Source organism: Panthera tigris, chromosome F2 (genome assembly GCF_018350195.1).
Source record: "Panthera tigris isolate Pti1 chromosome F2, P.tigris_Pti1_mat1.1, whole genome shotgun sequence".
In the NCBI taxonomy this organism is placed as follows: domain Eukaryota; kingdom Metazoa; phylum Chordata; class Mammalia; order Carnivora; family Felidae; genus Panthera; species Panthera tigris.
The window spans coordinates 41,235,487-41,251,865 of NC_056676.1; the positions used below are offsets into that span (position 1 = coordinate 41,235,487).

A 16,379-nucleotide genomic window follows, 5' to 3' on the forward strand; every position below is an offset into this window, starting at 1 on the left:
CTCAGGTCTTACACATAAATAACAACCATGAATATGTAACCAATGGACTTCAGGATGTGAACTACTCAGAGTAAGAGCTACTTCATTCAAGGCTTGGATATTTCCATTTAGAAAAGGATTCTGGCCTAAGAGAGATTTCCTTATGACATGGAAAAAAGGACACAATTAGTTAAGAAAAGATCTAGAACACTCAGTATAACTTAACTGGGAGCCAAAACCTTCTTGTCGTTGGATGAACTCCAGATTTTTCCATTTATGCTCAGACAGTAAGTCCTTTCTACCCAGAAGACTTGTAGCAGTGATAGCAGAAGTCTTAACCAGGAAGGGACTTTTCTTCACCTTTTATTTCCCTTCCTTTATCTCCAGGCTTTCTTGGACCACATGTACAGGAGCTAAACAGCACAAATGCAAAACTTCAAAAGCTTCAAAAAAATTATTTGCCTAAGGGAACCGTATATACCACATAAAGTAGATCATCTTTCCATCCCCTCCTCCACTTATTGCTTCCAAACCAGACATCTAAAAAGCCAGGAAGCCAACAAAGGAACAAATAAACAAACACAAACCACCAGTAAGACCAGCCCCTCTAATAAAAAAACATCTCCCAATCTCTAGCCCCTTGTATTTGCATAAACATGTTAAAATATGTTTGGCTATTACTTTTGATTATTCTGCCTTTGATGTCATTTATTTTAGATCATAAATCTGAAGACCAGGGGCCTGTGTTTATTTGGGGAACAGTTTGAACGATGTTACAGCATGGACTTTGGAGCCAGGCAGAGCTAGACTGGAATCAGGCTCCTTGTTTACCAGCTGCCTAAACTGATAAACAGGACAAGTGACTTAGTTTTTCTAATCTTCATCTGTAAAATGGGGATAATAATACTTGCCTTAGATGTGTTATAAGGATCTAATAACATTGTATATAAATGGGAAAATAATCTAGGATGATCCTCTGTCTCTATCTACACCCTCCTCTCCAGGTAACCAATTCTATTTGCTTCTTATCCCTTTGGAGTTTATTTATGCAAATATAAGCAAATTTAAAAATACATATATTATTTGTATACTTATAAATGTATTCTTCTTTTGCCTACTTACTTACATAAAAGGAGCATACAACTGTTCTGTATCTTATTTTTTTCATTTAATCTATCTTGGAAATCTTTCCATATCAGTACAAGAAGAGCTTCCTCATTTTTTTTTTAAACAGCAGGATAAGATTCCATTGTGTGTCTGTAGCACAGTTTATTTAACTGTCCCTTATTGGAAGACACTTGGATTATTTCCGACTTCCTATCATAAAGCTGTAGTGAATATCCTTGTACATAGTGCCATTTTGTATGTGTGTGTAAAGGATTTATGCATTTGTAATGTTTTTTAAACAATTTTATTAAAGTGTAGTTAACTGCATTTATAATTTTGGTTTTTCTTTTATTGCCAAATCGCCCTCCAATGGGGTTCTTCCATTTTGCACTCCCCAGCAACGTATAAGAATGTGCACTAAACTCCTGGAAGTCTGTACTTCCAAAAGGTAGGGGTAGAGGGCCCAGAGAGGACTTCATTTTCTTTCTTTAAAAATTATATGGGAGAGGGGCGCCTGGGTTGCTCAGTTAAATATTCAGGCTCTACACTTGGTGTGGAGTCAGCTTAAGATTCTCTCTCTCTCTCTTTCTCTCTCTCCCTCTACCCCTCCCTAGCTCATGTGCCTGCATGTGCACTCTCTCTCGAAAAAAAAATAAAAAATAAATTAAAATGATTATATGTTAAGAAAAAATTTACATGTAGATATATCCTTAATGTAAAACATATCAAGCAGTAGAAATATATGGTAAAAATGTAAAATTCTCCTTGGTGAATTTCTTCCCTGCCACCCATCTCAGCCCCTCTCACGCTGCAAACTATTTGGTGTGTCAATTACCAATTTTCAAATCCAATGGCCATTTCTCAGCCCTCATCCTTCTTGAGATTTCCAAAGATCTCTTGCCAAGATTCTCTTTTTCTTTGGCTTCTGTGACACAAACATTCTTCTAGTTCCCTCATATTTCTCTGATCCTTTACCATTTTCTCTGGCTTCTCTTTCTTCTCTTGCCTTGAAAAACAGGCTTAATAACACGTAATATTTATTTAATGCCAATGATGCACAAGAACAACAGAATTCCAGACCACAAGGAACATAAGGTCTTGGAGGGTGTGGCAGATTGTCGGATAAGCTATAGCCGCAACAATTCTTCCGGTCTAAGTGCACTAGTCTGCTGGGCCTACTGTAACAAAATACCACAGATCAGGGGGCTTAAACAGAAATTTATTTTCTCACAGTTCTGGAGGCCAGAAGTCCAAGATCAAGGGTTGGTTTCTTCTGAGGCCCCTCTCCTTGGCTTGTAGATGGCTGTCTTCATGTTCACATGGCATTTGTCCTTCTATGTGTATCTGTGTCCTAATCCCCTCCTCTTACAAAGACAACAATTATATTGGGTGGTGCTCACCTTACTGGAAAGGACAGCAAAATGACCTTGGAAAGGAGCGTGCTAGTTGGTATGAACTGATCCTGCTGTGCTCCCCCAAATTCGTATGTTGAAATCCTAACCCCCAGAACCTCAGGATGTAACTGTATTTGGAGACAGGGTCTTTAAAGGGGTAATTAAGTTAAAATGAGGTTTTCAGGGTGGGCCCTAATCTAATATGACTGGTGTCCTTATAAGGGAAGGAGGTTAGGACACTGGCACACACAAAGGGAAGATGATGGGAAACACAGGTAGGAAAAGATGGCCACCCACACACCAAAGAGAGGGGCTTCGGAAGAAGCCAAGCCCACTGACACCCTGATCTTGGACTGCTGGCTGCAGAGCTGTGAGCAAATAAACATCCGTTGTGTAAGCCACCTGGTCTGGGGTACTTTGTTATGGAAGCCATAGCAAATGAATATAGAGGATCATGCCATTTGCTTTGCAATAAGTCTGGAAGATAACTTGTTTCAGAAAAGAATGTGCGTTTGAGAACATTAATCCGAAAAGGCCCATCTCAGGGCTCCCCATGTGGAGTCCATCCTCCATGCTGAGGAGAGGAACCAGATGCAGCACGAGGGAGCAAGTTCCCTGCTGCTTTTGCACACAGCTCTGGGGCAGGCCCTGACCTGGGGCCAGGGTCACCCCTGCCAGGATTTCAGCAGGCACTTCAACAAAACAGAAAGAGAGAGGGAGGGAGGGAGGAAATGGAAAGGACAGGTTTGTAATGTAATGTAAAAGGGAAAACTATCTTTCCTTCCACAACAGGTATGCTTGGAACACCTCAATGATACTCGTAAAGTAGGATGTATTTTGACTCAGAATCCTTTCAGTGACTTTAACAGAGGATGTTTTGCTAGGTTTTAAGAAGTATGCAGATCTCCACAGTCATTCTTGTTATAACATGTAGAGTAGCTGGCTCTCAATTAGTTGTTTTATTAAAAGGATTCACAGGGTTACCTATTATTAGTGTATATTATTTTTCTCAATGCTTCAGACACTTGGGCATTTACTGTTGTCATAGAAACCCAGATCTGTAATAAGCAGCTCTTTTAATTCTCATAATTAGCCTTATATAAAGGAATATTTTAATGAGGTGAAGAATTTGGAGAGCCCCATCAGAGGAATGCAGGAAGAAGAACCCTATTCTCCAAATGCTTACAAAATTAGCTTAGATTCTCCTTTGTTACCATTGCCTTCTTTGACAATTGCTGAGTGTTCATTAGTCAGGCTTTCCTAAGGACCTGTGGTTTTCCATAAAGGTTGGAGGTTTGCTTATTTCTGGGCAACTGCAATTCCATCCACCCCAGTCTCCCCCTTACACCCAGGCTGTCCTGGTTAGACGGAGAGGCAACTTCTCCTTTTTGCTGTAAATCAGAAAAAGTCTAGGTTTATCTTTAAGTGTCACAGACGATACAGGCTTTTTTTTTTTTTTTTTTTTAAATCAGTCGAGAAAAAATAATTATGCCTTTCTACATGTGGGATATTTGGAAGCCATGAATCTTGTCTTTTTTTTTTTTTAATCTTGTCTTTCTTATATTCACTGCTTATAAAAGTATTTTGGGGGAATATTTATTAATTAATTTTCATGACAGGTAACCCATGCACACAGCACAAAAATCAAGAGGCAGAGAGTGAAATAGTGTCCTTTCTATGCCTGTCCCCAGGTGGCAACCACTGTTACTTAGTTTCCTTTGTATTCTTCCAAAGCTACTCTCTGCCACCAAATACACACACACACACACACACACACACACACACACACACACACACTGGCAGCATGTTATCCACACTGTATGGCATCTTGCTTTTTCACTTTCTGCTGAAAAATTTGGATGCTCCAGTTTGGATGTTATTCTATTTTTTTTTTTTAATTTTTTTTAACGTTTATTTTATTTTTGAGACAGAGAGAGACAGAGCATGAACGGGGGAGGGGCAGAGAGAGAGGGAGACACAGAATCAGAAACAGGCTCCGGGCTCTGAGCCATCAGCCCAGAGCCTGACGCGGGGCTCGAACTCACGGACCGTGAGATCGTGACCTGAGCTGAAGTCGGACGCTTAACTGACTGAGCCACCCAGGCGCCCCGATGTTATTCTATTTTATTACATAAAGAACTGCTTTGTTCTTTATAAAGGCTTTGCCCTGTAATTATTTGACAGTCATGTACTGAGTGCTACAGCCATTGTGTGGGGCCCTGGCATATGAGGTAAGGACCATGAAGTCCCCATTCTCAGGAACCCACACTAGTAGAAGAGGTGACTACCTGTCTAGTGAGCAGCACTGTGATGAATGAGGTGGAAGGGGAGGGGGAAACACCTGGTAGGGAGTCTGGCTCTGCTCAGAAGGATCACAGGGGTTCACAGGGGAGAGGCTTCAGCTGCATCTTGAAGAGAAAGCCAGGGGCCCACAGGTAGACAAGGAGGGCAAGTACGTTTCAGGTAAAGGAAACAAGAAGTACCAGGTCCTCTAGAGCAGAAACTGGCATGACATTTTAGGGAACTGAAAGTGGTTTGTTATGGCTGGGGAGCAGGGTGTGTGTATAAATGAGACCAGACCAGTGGCTCTCCAACTTTTTGACTGCAACCCAGAGTTAAGAAATACATTTTACATCACCACACAGCATGTGCAAAACGGAAACAAAATTTCATGAAACAATATCCTCATTAAATGTACTGTTTTTTTTTCCTACTGAATTCTATTCTTTTTTTTTTTTTTTTTTTAATGCCAGCTGTGATTCACTGCACTAATTTCACAAACCACTAATAGACACTATCTGCAAGTTGGGAAACTATGGACTATAGTGTCTAAAGACTCTGATTGTTGACTAAACAGCCTTTCCCTAATTTATATGACTGTGAACACTTTTTAAATTAGAATAGAATGACAAGAGTAAAGAAGCTTATTTGGAAATTTATTTGGCACCTACAGCATCTTAGACATTGTGCTATGTGCTAGAGGTACGGGTCAAGGCAAAATAACATGGTCTCTACCCTCACAGAACCAAAATTTGGTCTCACAGATGAATTATGTGCTACAATAACTTAAAAATGTGCATTTTAGTGTAACAGTAAAACATGCCTATTATAAAGAAAAATTCCAACTATGTAATAGTTGGAATAGTTAATCCCCTCTTCTTACAAGAAAAAAAAATCCTTAGGTGTGATATTGCCACTGTGACTATAAAAGGTCATATTTTGAGATGTATAATGAAGTGTTTTGGGGTGAAATGACATTTAATGTCTAGGATTCACTTTAAAATATCCTAGCCAAACCAAGAGGGAGATAGGAAACAAGAAGACAAAATATGATGCTTATTGGAGTTAGGTGAAAGATTCATGGGGGATTTTTTGGGGGGGGGTTATTTATTTATTTTGAGAGAGATAGAGTACAAGCAGGGGAGGGGCAGAGACAGAGAGAGAGAGAGAATCTCAAGCAGGCTGTCAGCGCAGAGCCTGAAGCGGGGGCTCAAAGCCGCAAAAGTAAGATCATGACCTGAGCTGAAATCAAGAATCAGAGGCTTAACTGAGCCACTCAGGTGCCCATGGAGGATTACTATACTTGACTTTTGTGTATGGAGGGAAATTTTCACAATAGAACCTATAAAAAAAGAAAAATATGACATGATGTAGAATGTGGTTTATAACTCAGGTTTGGTGTTTTATACTAAATGCTAATATGTGTTCATTTTTCTTTTTATTTAGATATAAGTAAATTTTTCAGTAAATATAAGTAAATGCACCAAAGGGATGATGGAGTCCCAACAAACCATTCAAAGCACTAAGCTCTTCCTTCACAAAGTGCCCAAGAAGCTTCTTCTAAAGAGCAAGCTTGTGTCTACAGAGCACAAAGTAAAGCAAAATCATATAATCATCTGATGACAGGGAGTAGGGTGCACAATTCAGATAATTCAGTCTTTCCATGTATATTCTGACCTGAATTGTTCAGTTTGGCTGTTTCAAAACTTACAGTGCTTTAATAATTGTACATTCTTGGGGTGCCTGGGTGACTCAGTTAGTTAAGCGTCAGGCTCTTGATTTTGATCTCAGGATTCGTGAGTTTAAGCCCCACATCAGGTTCTGCGCTGACAGGGCAGAGACTGCTTGGGATTCTCTCTCCCCTGTCTCTCTCTCCCTACCCTGTTTGCTCTCTCTCTCAAAATAGATAAATAAACTTAAAAATTTTTTTAAAAAAGAAAAAAAAATCCTCTGACCTTTTTGTGCATAAAGTTTCTGTATTTATTTCACTAGGGTAGAAGGACTAAATTTCCGGTTGGTTGAATCTCTGACCCATTGGGAACTGTTTTGGGGGAGTGTGACTTAGTTTTCCCAGAGTTTGATCACCCTTCTATGATGGTTAATTTTATCAACTTGATTTGGCTAAGGGAGACCCAGACAGCTGGTAAAACATTATTTCTGAGTGTGCCTGTGAGGGTGTCTCTGGAAGAGATTAGCATTTGAACCAGTAGACTGAGTAAAGAAGGTCACCCTTGCCAATGAGGTGGGGATCCTCCAGTCTACACTGAGGGTGTAGAGGAAGAAGAATGGAATAAGGCAGAGAAAGAATAAATTTGCTCTCTCAACTTGAGCTGAGACATTTCTCTTCCTGCCCCTCAGATATTGATGCTCCTGGTTGTTGGATTTCTGCCTCACCAGGGACCAACACCATCATTCCCCCCTTTCCCCAGCCCCCATTCTCAGGCCTTTGGACTCAGACAGAACTATATTGCCAGCTTTCCTGGCTCTCCAGCTTGCAGATCAGGCTCCATAATCACAGGAGCCAATTCCTAGGATAAATATCCTCCTAATATCCTACTGCACAAGGCATTCCTGGTTCCGTTTCTCTGGAGAACTCTTGACTAATACGCCTATCTTGAACAATAGGTCCAATCAAATTTCTGATCAAATGCAGAAAAGTTGAGGCCCTGAGCCTCTGGTGCTTCACCCTGGTAATGCCACTTTGTGATGACACCCTGCTGAGCAGCCAGCCGGCTGGTCTCTCCAGATCTTAACTGCAACAAGGAGAGCTTTCAGGTGACTGAGGACACCGAACAATGCTCTTACTGCTGAGGTGACATAATCACTTTGGGCATATTTGTCAGATGCCTTTTGCCTGATTCTCCCAAGGCTATCCAGAGATTAGACTAAGATTCCAAGATTCTGGCATAGACTTCTGCTTCAATTTGGCTGTCCAGCTGGACTCTTAAACCTCTGAAGGAGCTGAAGAGAAAACTGTGAGGAAGTTGGATATGATCACACCTGAGGGAGAAGGTTTGATTTAAGTTGCTCACCATTCATCCAACAGATATTCCCTTCCCAGAGTGTCTGCAGATCGAAAGCTTCAGGGTGGTGGTGCATGGGGGCCACAGAGTTGAATGAAGTTCCGCCACCATATTTAAGATAGAGCCGGAATAGTTGGAACAATGTAAGCTTCATCAGTGTTCTCTGGAGAAGCAGGGCATTAAATTAAATTAATCAATTAAGTTATTTAATTTTTTTAAAATATAATTTATTGTCAAATTGGCTTACATACAACACCCAGTGCTCATCCCAACAAGTGCCCTCTCAATGCCCATCACCCATTTTCCCCTCTCCCCCACTCCCCCATCCACCCTCAGTTTGTTCTCTGTATTTATGAGTCTCTTGTGGTTTGCCTTCCTCCATCTCTGTTTGTAACTATGTTTTCCCCTTCCCTTCCCCCATGGTCTTCTGTTAAGTTTCTCAAGATCCACATATGAGTGAAAACATGATATGTGTCCTTTTCTGACTGACTTATTTCACTCAGCATAATACCTTTCAGTTCCATCCATGTTGCTGCAAATGGCATGATTTCATTCTTTCTCATTGCCAAGTAGTATTCCACTGTATATATAAACCTCATCTTTATCCATTCATCAATTGATGGACATTTAGGCTCTTTCCATAATTTGGTTATTGTTGAAAGTGTTGTTATAAATATTGGGGTACATGTGCCCCTGTGAATCAGCACTCCTGTAGCCCTTGGGTAAATTCCTAGTAGTGCTATTGTTGGGTCATAGGGTAGTTCTATTTTTAATCTCTTGAGGAACCTCCACACTGTTTTCCAGAGCAGCTGCACCAGTTTGCATTCCCACCAACAGTGCAAGAGGGTTCCCGTTTCTCCACATCCTCGCCAGCATCTGTTGTTTCCTGAGTTGTTAATTTTAGCCACTCTGACTGCTGTGAGGTGGCATCTCCGTGTGACTTTGATTTGTATTTTGAAGCAGGGCATTTTATAGCAATTGTGTTTATCTAGGGTTACACATATACGGGGAATCAGATTAACTTACTTGTATTTAATTGGAAAGAAATTTGGAGACAGTGAAAAGAGGATTTACTGACTCCTATGGTTGCTAGTGTATATTTGTGGAAATGCCGTGTTTGACTTTATTTGTGAGTGGTTTTATATTTCCAGTATATTTGGTTCCTGATCTACTTATAAAATGTTTCTGAGCCTGTTCTGCATTCTTCTAACACTGCCTGATAAAAATATCTTTTGCTCTCAGTCTAGAGCTTTGTTTCTCCGGAAGGATATATGTTACTTTCTTTCTTCTCTATTCATTTTCTATTCAGGCCAAGGCAATTCCCATTATTTGTTGAACATGTGCTGCGAGCGCCTCAGAGCAGAAACTGAGTCTCACTGTCTTTCTTTTTCCCTCTGTGCACATGGGAGAGCAACGAAGAAGACTTAACTTTTATTGAGCACTTACTACACAGACTTAAGCCCTGCATCCAGTGTATTTATTATCTGGTAGGGAGAGATGGCCAAGAATGCAAACAGCCAAAATAAGAAGCAAAGTCTATAACAGGCCACTAGGAGTCACAGAGTTCTGAGAAGGATCCTATTTGGTCTGAAGGTGTAGTAAAATTTTTATAGATGGATATGAAATTGAATTGGGCCTGGAATGATTGTTAGGATTTCAATGTTTCTTTCACATTATTGGTCACCCTTTATGCAAGGTGCTGGGATTCAAAGTCTATGTCTAGCTGAGGACTTAGAGTCTAGCAGAGGAGACAACATATATACTCATTGAGACTCTTTTGGGAGCAAGTAAACAAAACCAGCTCATGCAGGCTTAAGCAAAAAAGGCACTTCAATGGCTGGTACAATTGTGAGTTCCAGGAAAGAAGGTGACATCAGGTGGTATCAGTCAAATAATGTGATCCCTGCCTGGGTTTCCGTCCCCCCCGACCCCCCATTTCAATTGGCTTCCTTTATGTGGAAGTGGTTAGAAGTCAAGGTGTGGAAACTGGCCACAGACAACTTCTGGATGACATCATCTCAGCTAGTAGACCTAAGAGAGAGAGATCTTTTCACTTTCCACATATATGATCCTGAGAAAAGATGCTGATTGGCCTGGTTTGGGTCATGTGCCCATAACTATAGCCTGATGGTCCTGGAGCCGCACTGGGATTCATGCCAGATCCAGATGAGTGAAGGAAGGGCAATTATCTAACTGCACGGTGGATCTGTTGCCAAAAAAAGTGAGGGGCCATGGTAGAAGGGATATTGGGTAGATGAGTACAGCAGATACCCTCGACAAATGTAAACAAAAAAGTTAGAATAAAATGTGGCAAGGGCTGTAATAGACATGTGCATTAAGTGCCATAAGAATGCTGATAAAGGAGTGTGATTTATGTCATGGAGAGGACATTCCTGAGGGAGTAAAATACATAAGCAGTGGACAGAGGTAAGAAAGCAATGGAGAACTTATAGTCCAATTTGGTTCACTATTGGGTAGGTCTACCAAGAGGAACAGAAGGGACAGAAGATGATGGGGAAGGTTTTGGGAATATGTCTGAAGTGGGACACATTTGGACCCCACTGGGAAAGGCTTTTAATGCGAGCTCAGTCTTTACTTAAGTTGGTGGATTCAAAGAGAGGGACGTGATTGAAATTGTACTTCAAAAATGCTCCCCGATAAGTGTGGGTGGCATACGGTAATGCTCTCCACTTCCTAACCCCTCACCCTGCTGGCCACTCCTCCCCCACCTTCAGAGCCCTGGGCCCCCTGGTAACTCCCCATGGCTTCTGCCTCTTCAGCCTTCAACTCTCCTGCACCTTCAATTTTGTACCATCTGGGGAAACCCTAACTCAGAGCAGGCCCCTCCTTCCATGCTCTCTCCAAACCTGACTCCAGTAGCTGAGCAGTGCTGGAGAAAGTCACCCATGACCAGCCCTTAGCACTGCAAGACAAACCACCTTCACTCCTCACTCCCTTTCCCACATGCTGACTTCAAACCTTCTCCACTCTTTTCAACTTCTCTCCTTCAGTCTCACCCCCCTGCTGCCCCCAGCTGGTGGATCTCACCTTCTACTTCACAAGAGAACTGAATCCCCAATTGCCCTCATCTCTCCTTCTCTTCCTTTTGCTTTTTAGGGGCAGTTCCTCTTCCTGTCTCAGCCCAGCCACTGAAGCCATGCTTTGGACTCTGCTGCTCTGCCTCAAGCAAGTTGCCCTTAATAGACTAAAATATGAAGGCAGCTGTCCAGTTGGGAAATTATATCTTTGAGACCCATAGCATTGGTTTGACCAAGGGAATTCAGAGAAGAATAGAGGAGAAAAAGATATAAAGGGCACCAAAGGCGAAAGGAAGGTATGAGTCTGAATTCCATCTCTGCTACAGAGTTAATGTATTCCCACTGGTGTTAACACAAGCCAGGAATTGTATTTCATTCATTCTTTAACCCCAATGCCTAGCTCTTAGTACATGCTCAATAAATAGTGGTGGAATGATTGTTTGGAAGGGTCAACAAAGGTTTAAGCCTGTGTGATTTCCCTTAAAGAAAGGGGAAATCAAGTCAACTTACAAGCAGCAAAGTAACAGTAAGAATGACACAGAAAGATACTGTGGAAATAGAATCATTTTTAGGGTCAGATGGATCTAAAGCCCAATTTTCCCACCCAACCTTGGGCAAATGACTTGACATCTCTTTTTGAGGTCAGTTTCCTACTTTGTAAAATGCGAGTAAAACTCTCCAACTCATAGAGCTGCTATGAGGAATACTTGAGATTATATATTCAGAGCATACACCCACCCTGAGTGAGACCCTCACCAAGCTAGACATCTTGAGGTGTGACACAGAGACCCAAAGACATCAGGGACATTCAAAGGGTTTCTCTTGAAGTATATTTCAGGTCACCATGAAACAAACCATTAGTTGTGGCTGTTATGCTCCTTCCTGGAATACCACTGCAGATTTTAAAATCTTCCTCAACCTGCCCGCTGTGGAATCCTAGAAAGTTACAGCTTGTGTCATTGTTCCTCAGTAGCTTGCATTTTAGCTCTCAGAACTCTGGGCTCTTGAGAGTGGGGCTGACGCTATGAGCCTTCCTCCTTTTATTGTGCTTTTACCTTAGGCACTTGTGTTAACACCAGTGGGAATACATTAACTCTGTAGCAGAGATGGAATTCAGACTCAAACCTTCCTTTCGCCTTTGGTGCCCTTTATATCTTTTTCTCCTCTATTCTTCTCTGAATTCCCTTGGTCAAACCAATGCTATGGGTCTCAAAGATATAATTTCCCAACTGGACAGCTGCCTTCATATTTTAGTCTATTAAGAGGTCTCAAAATGGTTGTTTCTATTACTCTGTACTGAATTTGCTGAAAGAACCATAAATGCTTCCCCAGGAGACAATGCAGTTATGGGGATTGGGCAAACAAGAAGTTCCCTTTCAGAATATTTGTAATTCAGATAATGACCTCTGTTGACCTGCTGCCCAGGATTAACCTTCCCTTCTAAGTCATGACAGTTGACTTTCTTATCATTCTAGTTGTCACTCCTTTCTCCTTTAAGACCTCTCTGTAAGACCTGTCTTTCAAAGCACCTCTGTCAAGTTTTATTTCAGCATTCCAAGCCTCAGGTGTCCAAGAACACTGGTTCATCATGCAGGCTACTCTGGTTGAATATTCATAGCTTCACACACGTGCTATTTCTGTAAGTTTACCAAAGCAAGTTAGCGACTTCATGCAGAGAAAGTATGCTTTAAGGTGCAGATATTATGTATCTGAAATATGTATTAACATGTGGAAATAGTAAGATTGAAATACCCCTTAAAATTCACAAAATCCAATATAGAGGCAAAAAAAAAAAAAAAACCAATAAAAAAATGTTGCAATGAGTTTTCATTTGAAGCATACAATTCATTCTTTCCTGTAACCTCCTTTTCTGGATTTTTTAGTCTATAGTTTCTTAGGTTTATATGAAAATACTCTTGCTTAAAAAAAAAAAAGAAAATACTCTTACTACCTCATGGAAATATTTGCATTCTAACCAAATAATTTCAGAACTTTTCAAAGGCTGAAGATCCGTTGCCTCCATTATTTTTGAGGTTCCTAGTATAGTACATTTTTTTAAATGAGGTTTGAAAATTACTGTGTTTTGAATGTTTACATTTTTAATAATCAATGCCTTTAATACAAAAAAAATTACAATACAAAACAGTTGTGCTAGTCAGAAGAAAATTTAAAGATTTAATTTTTAGAAGCTACTTTATTAAGTTTGTTTGTTTGTTTTTGAGAGAGAGAGAGCAAGCGCATGAGGGGCTAAGAGAGTAGAGAGAGAGAATCCCAAGCAGCGTCCAGGCCAATTCAGGGCTTGATCTCATGAACCATGAGATCATGACCTGAGCTGAAATCAAGAATCAGATGCTTAACTGACTGAGACACACAGGCACCCCAAGATTTACTTTTTAAAATCTATAGTACACTAAAGGTGATATAGTTTAGTCAGGGATCTCAATTTTAAATTTGGATGAGGCTGTCTTATTTCAATCCCATGAGCATATTTTTGTGTAATCTCTTTTGGAGGTAATGTCAAAAGCCTAAATGCAAGCCCCTTTATAAATGTAAGGACTGGGCCAGATAGCTTTCCAGCTCTGTGCCCGCTTCTTCTCCTCTTCCTTTCCCTCACCATAAACTGAGAATATTTAATCAATAATGGGGAAAGTACATTATTATTTAGTAATACATAGCGAATTAAAGATGATGATCATCAGGTCTTATCCATTACCAGTTGTGTAAAGAAAAACCTTGAATAATCCTAGCTTGGGAAGTGTAACAAAGGGCAAATTCTAAGACCAGTTTCTCCCCCAGATGCTGAAGCCTAGGCTTTTCTTTCTTTCTTTCTTTCTTTCTTTCTTTCTTTCTTTCTTTCTTTTATTGAGAGAGAGGGGGAGCAAGTGAGTGAGGGCGGTGGGGTGGGGGAGGTGGGTAGAGAGAGAGAATCCCACAAGGGGCAGAGAGAGAGAGGGAGAGAGAAGTGGGGCTCACCCAAAGCAGGGCGCGTGTTCACCCGATGCGGGCCTTGAACTCACAAACTGTGAGATCAGGACTTGAGCCAAAGTCAGATGCTTAACTGGGTGAGCCACCCAGGTACCCAAAGCTTAGGCTTTTCTTAGCTAACTTTTATAGTATTGGTTTGATAAATCTTGTTTAGATCACAAGCTCCTTACGAGGAACTCTATTTATCCTGAGCTGTTACTAAAAACGGTAATTAATGTTATTGGGTAGTTCCCATTTAAACTGTTCAAGATTTTTTTTAAAGTTTATTTTTATTTATTTTGGGAGAGAGAAAGACAGCAGTCACACGTGCAAGAGAGCTGGAGGGAGGCAGAGAGAGAATCCCAAGCAGGCTCTGCACTGTCAGCCCAGAGCCTGATTCAGGGCTCCATCTCATGAACTGGGAGGTCATGACTTGAGCTGAGATCAAGAGTTGGCCACTTAACTGACTGAGCCACCCAGGCACCACTCAACTGTTTAAGATTTAAACAATTGTCCATTTATGATATGGGCTCACTAACACTTACACATACATATTATAAATGTGGAAATATTCTGAACTCTGTGCTTGTGAACACAGACGCCATCACTGTTAGCCAACATATAATACATACATACATACAAGGACACATAAGTAAATACTGTTCACTCAAATGACTGCCTTTGATTTGGAAACACTCTGTCTCAATTTTAGTAGCATAGGAAAAACACTCAACCATCTGTGTGTAATTTGTAGCTGAAATTACCCTTTCCTGTAGATGAGTTGGCTGTTTCATGGTATAGTTGGAAAACTATAGAAACCAGGTATAGTTGGACTTAGATCCTTAGCCATCTTGTCCAGGGAACTACTGGGTCAGTGTGGCATGGGAGAGAGAGGGTGGGTGGTGCAGGAGAGACCCTCAAAGCAGCAGCAGAGAAAGGTCTAGGGACCAGAGTCATCCTAAGAGGCTAAGAAATCTCACTGTAACCTCATCTGCTCCAGGCCAGCTGGGGCAGAAAGTGGATAAATGAAGGTCAAGCAGCCTGGGTCTGAAGTTGAGCTTCTCCTTTTTGTAAAGGAGAAAGAGCCAAGTGGAGATGTAATTTCAGCAGAGATCACACAACAGGGTAGAGAACGGAGTGTTTAGAGAATAAAAGGAATTGATATGTATTATTTCTCTATTACACACCCAGAAAAATCATTTTGAGTGTCAACTTCCCCTTAAACATATTTAAAAGCTTATTAAACAAGTAATAACTATTTACTAATGTTATTTTAAAACATTTTATGCATTTTTAAAGTAATTTTTCTTCTTAACAAAGAATGCTTCTCCCCACAAAACACACTGTATTGCATTAATATGACTGCAAATTCCCCAGCACATAGAATAGACCAGAAAGGCGAAGTGGTCTTATGCATTGCTTTTCTGAAAAAGAAAACAGAATTGTCCTGTTTTTGTTTTTAATGTTTATTTCTTTCTGAGAGAGAGAAAGAGAGAGAGGGGGAGAGAAAGAGCAGGGGAGGGGCGGTGAGAGAGGGAGACACAGAATCCAAAGCAGGCTCTAAGCTCTGAGTTGTTAGCAGAGAGCCAAATACGGGGCTCGAACTCACGGACTGTGAGATCATGACCTGAACTGAAGTTGGGACACTTAACTGACTGAGCCACCAGGCGCCCCTGGAATTGTCTTTTTAAGAAATACAATTGGGGGGGCCTGGGTGGCTCAGTCAGTTAAGAGTCCAGCTTCGGTTCAGGTCACGATCTCAGGGTTTGTGGGTTCGAGCCCCATATCAGGCTCTATCTATGCTGACAGCTCAGAGCCTACTTGGGATTCTCTCTTTCTCCTTCTTTCTCTGCCCCTCCCCCACTCACACTTTCTCTTTCAAAATAAATAAATAAACTTAAAAAAAAGGAAATACAATTGGTAAGTTGAAAACAATGAAAAGGAAAATATATCCATTAGAAAAAAGAGACCCTAATGATTGAACTTCTTGTTCTCCTTTAATAAATGTTAGTTTCTCTAGGTGGGTGTTACCACCTAGAATGACAGTAATCCTGAATAATGCAAACACAGGTATAATTATGTGGAACATCAACTGTTTTTTTTTTTTTTTTTAATTTTTTTTTCAACGTTTTTTATTTATTTTTGGGACAGAGAGAGACAGAGCATGAACGGGGGAGGGGCAGAGAGAGAGGGAGACACAGAATCGGAAACAGGCTCCAGGCTCCGAGCCATCAGCCCAGAGCCTGACGCGGGGCTCGAACTCATGGACCGCGAGATCGTGACCTGGCTGAAGTCGGACGCTTAACCGACTGCGCCACCCAGGCGCCCCAACATCAACTGTTTTAACTAAGATGGCTGCAAAGTTGTTTTGTGTTGTTTGTTGTCTGTTTTTGTAACTGGAGATCTAGATTATAATTTTCAAGGGCTCTATGGATAAATGCTCCAATGTAAAGTGAGGGACTTTAATTGGAACACACTTTAAGATCTTTTCTTATTCTAAAACTAGGATTCTACTTTCATAAAATTTAGAAAGTTTTGTAGCAATATTTGTAGGTAATTTCCCCCCAGAATTTCTTTCATTTCTCTTTGACAAC

General features: G+C 40.9%; 1 protein-coding gene across 11 annotated transcripts in view; it reads right to left on the bottom strand.

Annotated features, from left to right (window-relative positions):
* Positions 1–16,379, bottom strand: part of TP53INP1 (tumor protein p53 inducible nuclear protein 1) — a 150,182-nt gene that overhangs the window by 55,136 nt on the left and 78,667 nt on the right. For all 11 annotated transcript variants that reach the window (XM_042972936.1, XM_042972929.1, XM_042972932.1 and 8 more), the window contains one exon: positions 7,793–7,946. The gene's annotated coding sequence lies outside the window, so the exon portion shown is untranslated. The remainder of the gene's footprint in view (positions 1–7,792; positions 7,947–16,379) is intronic.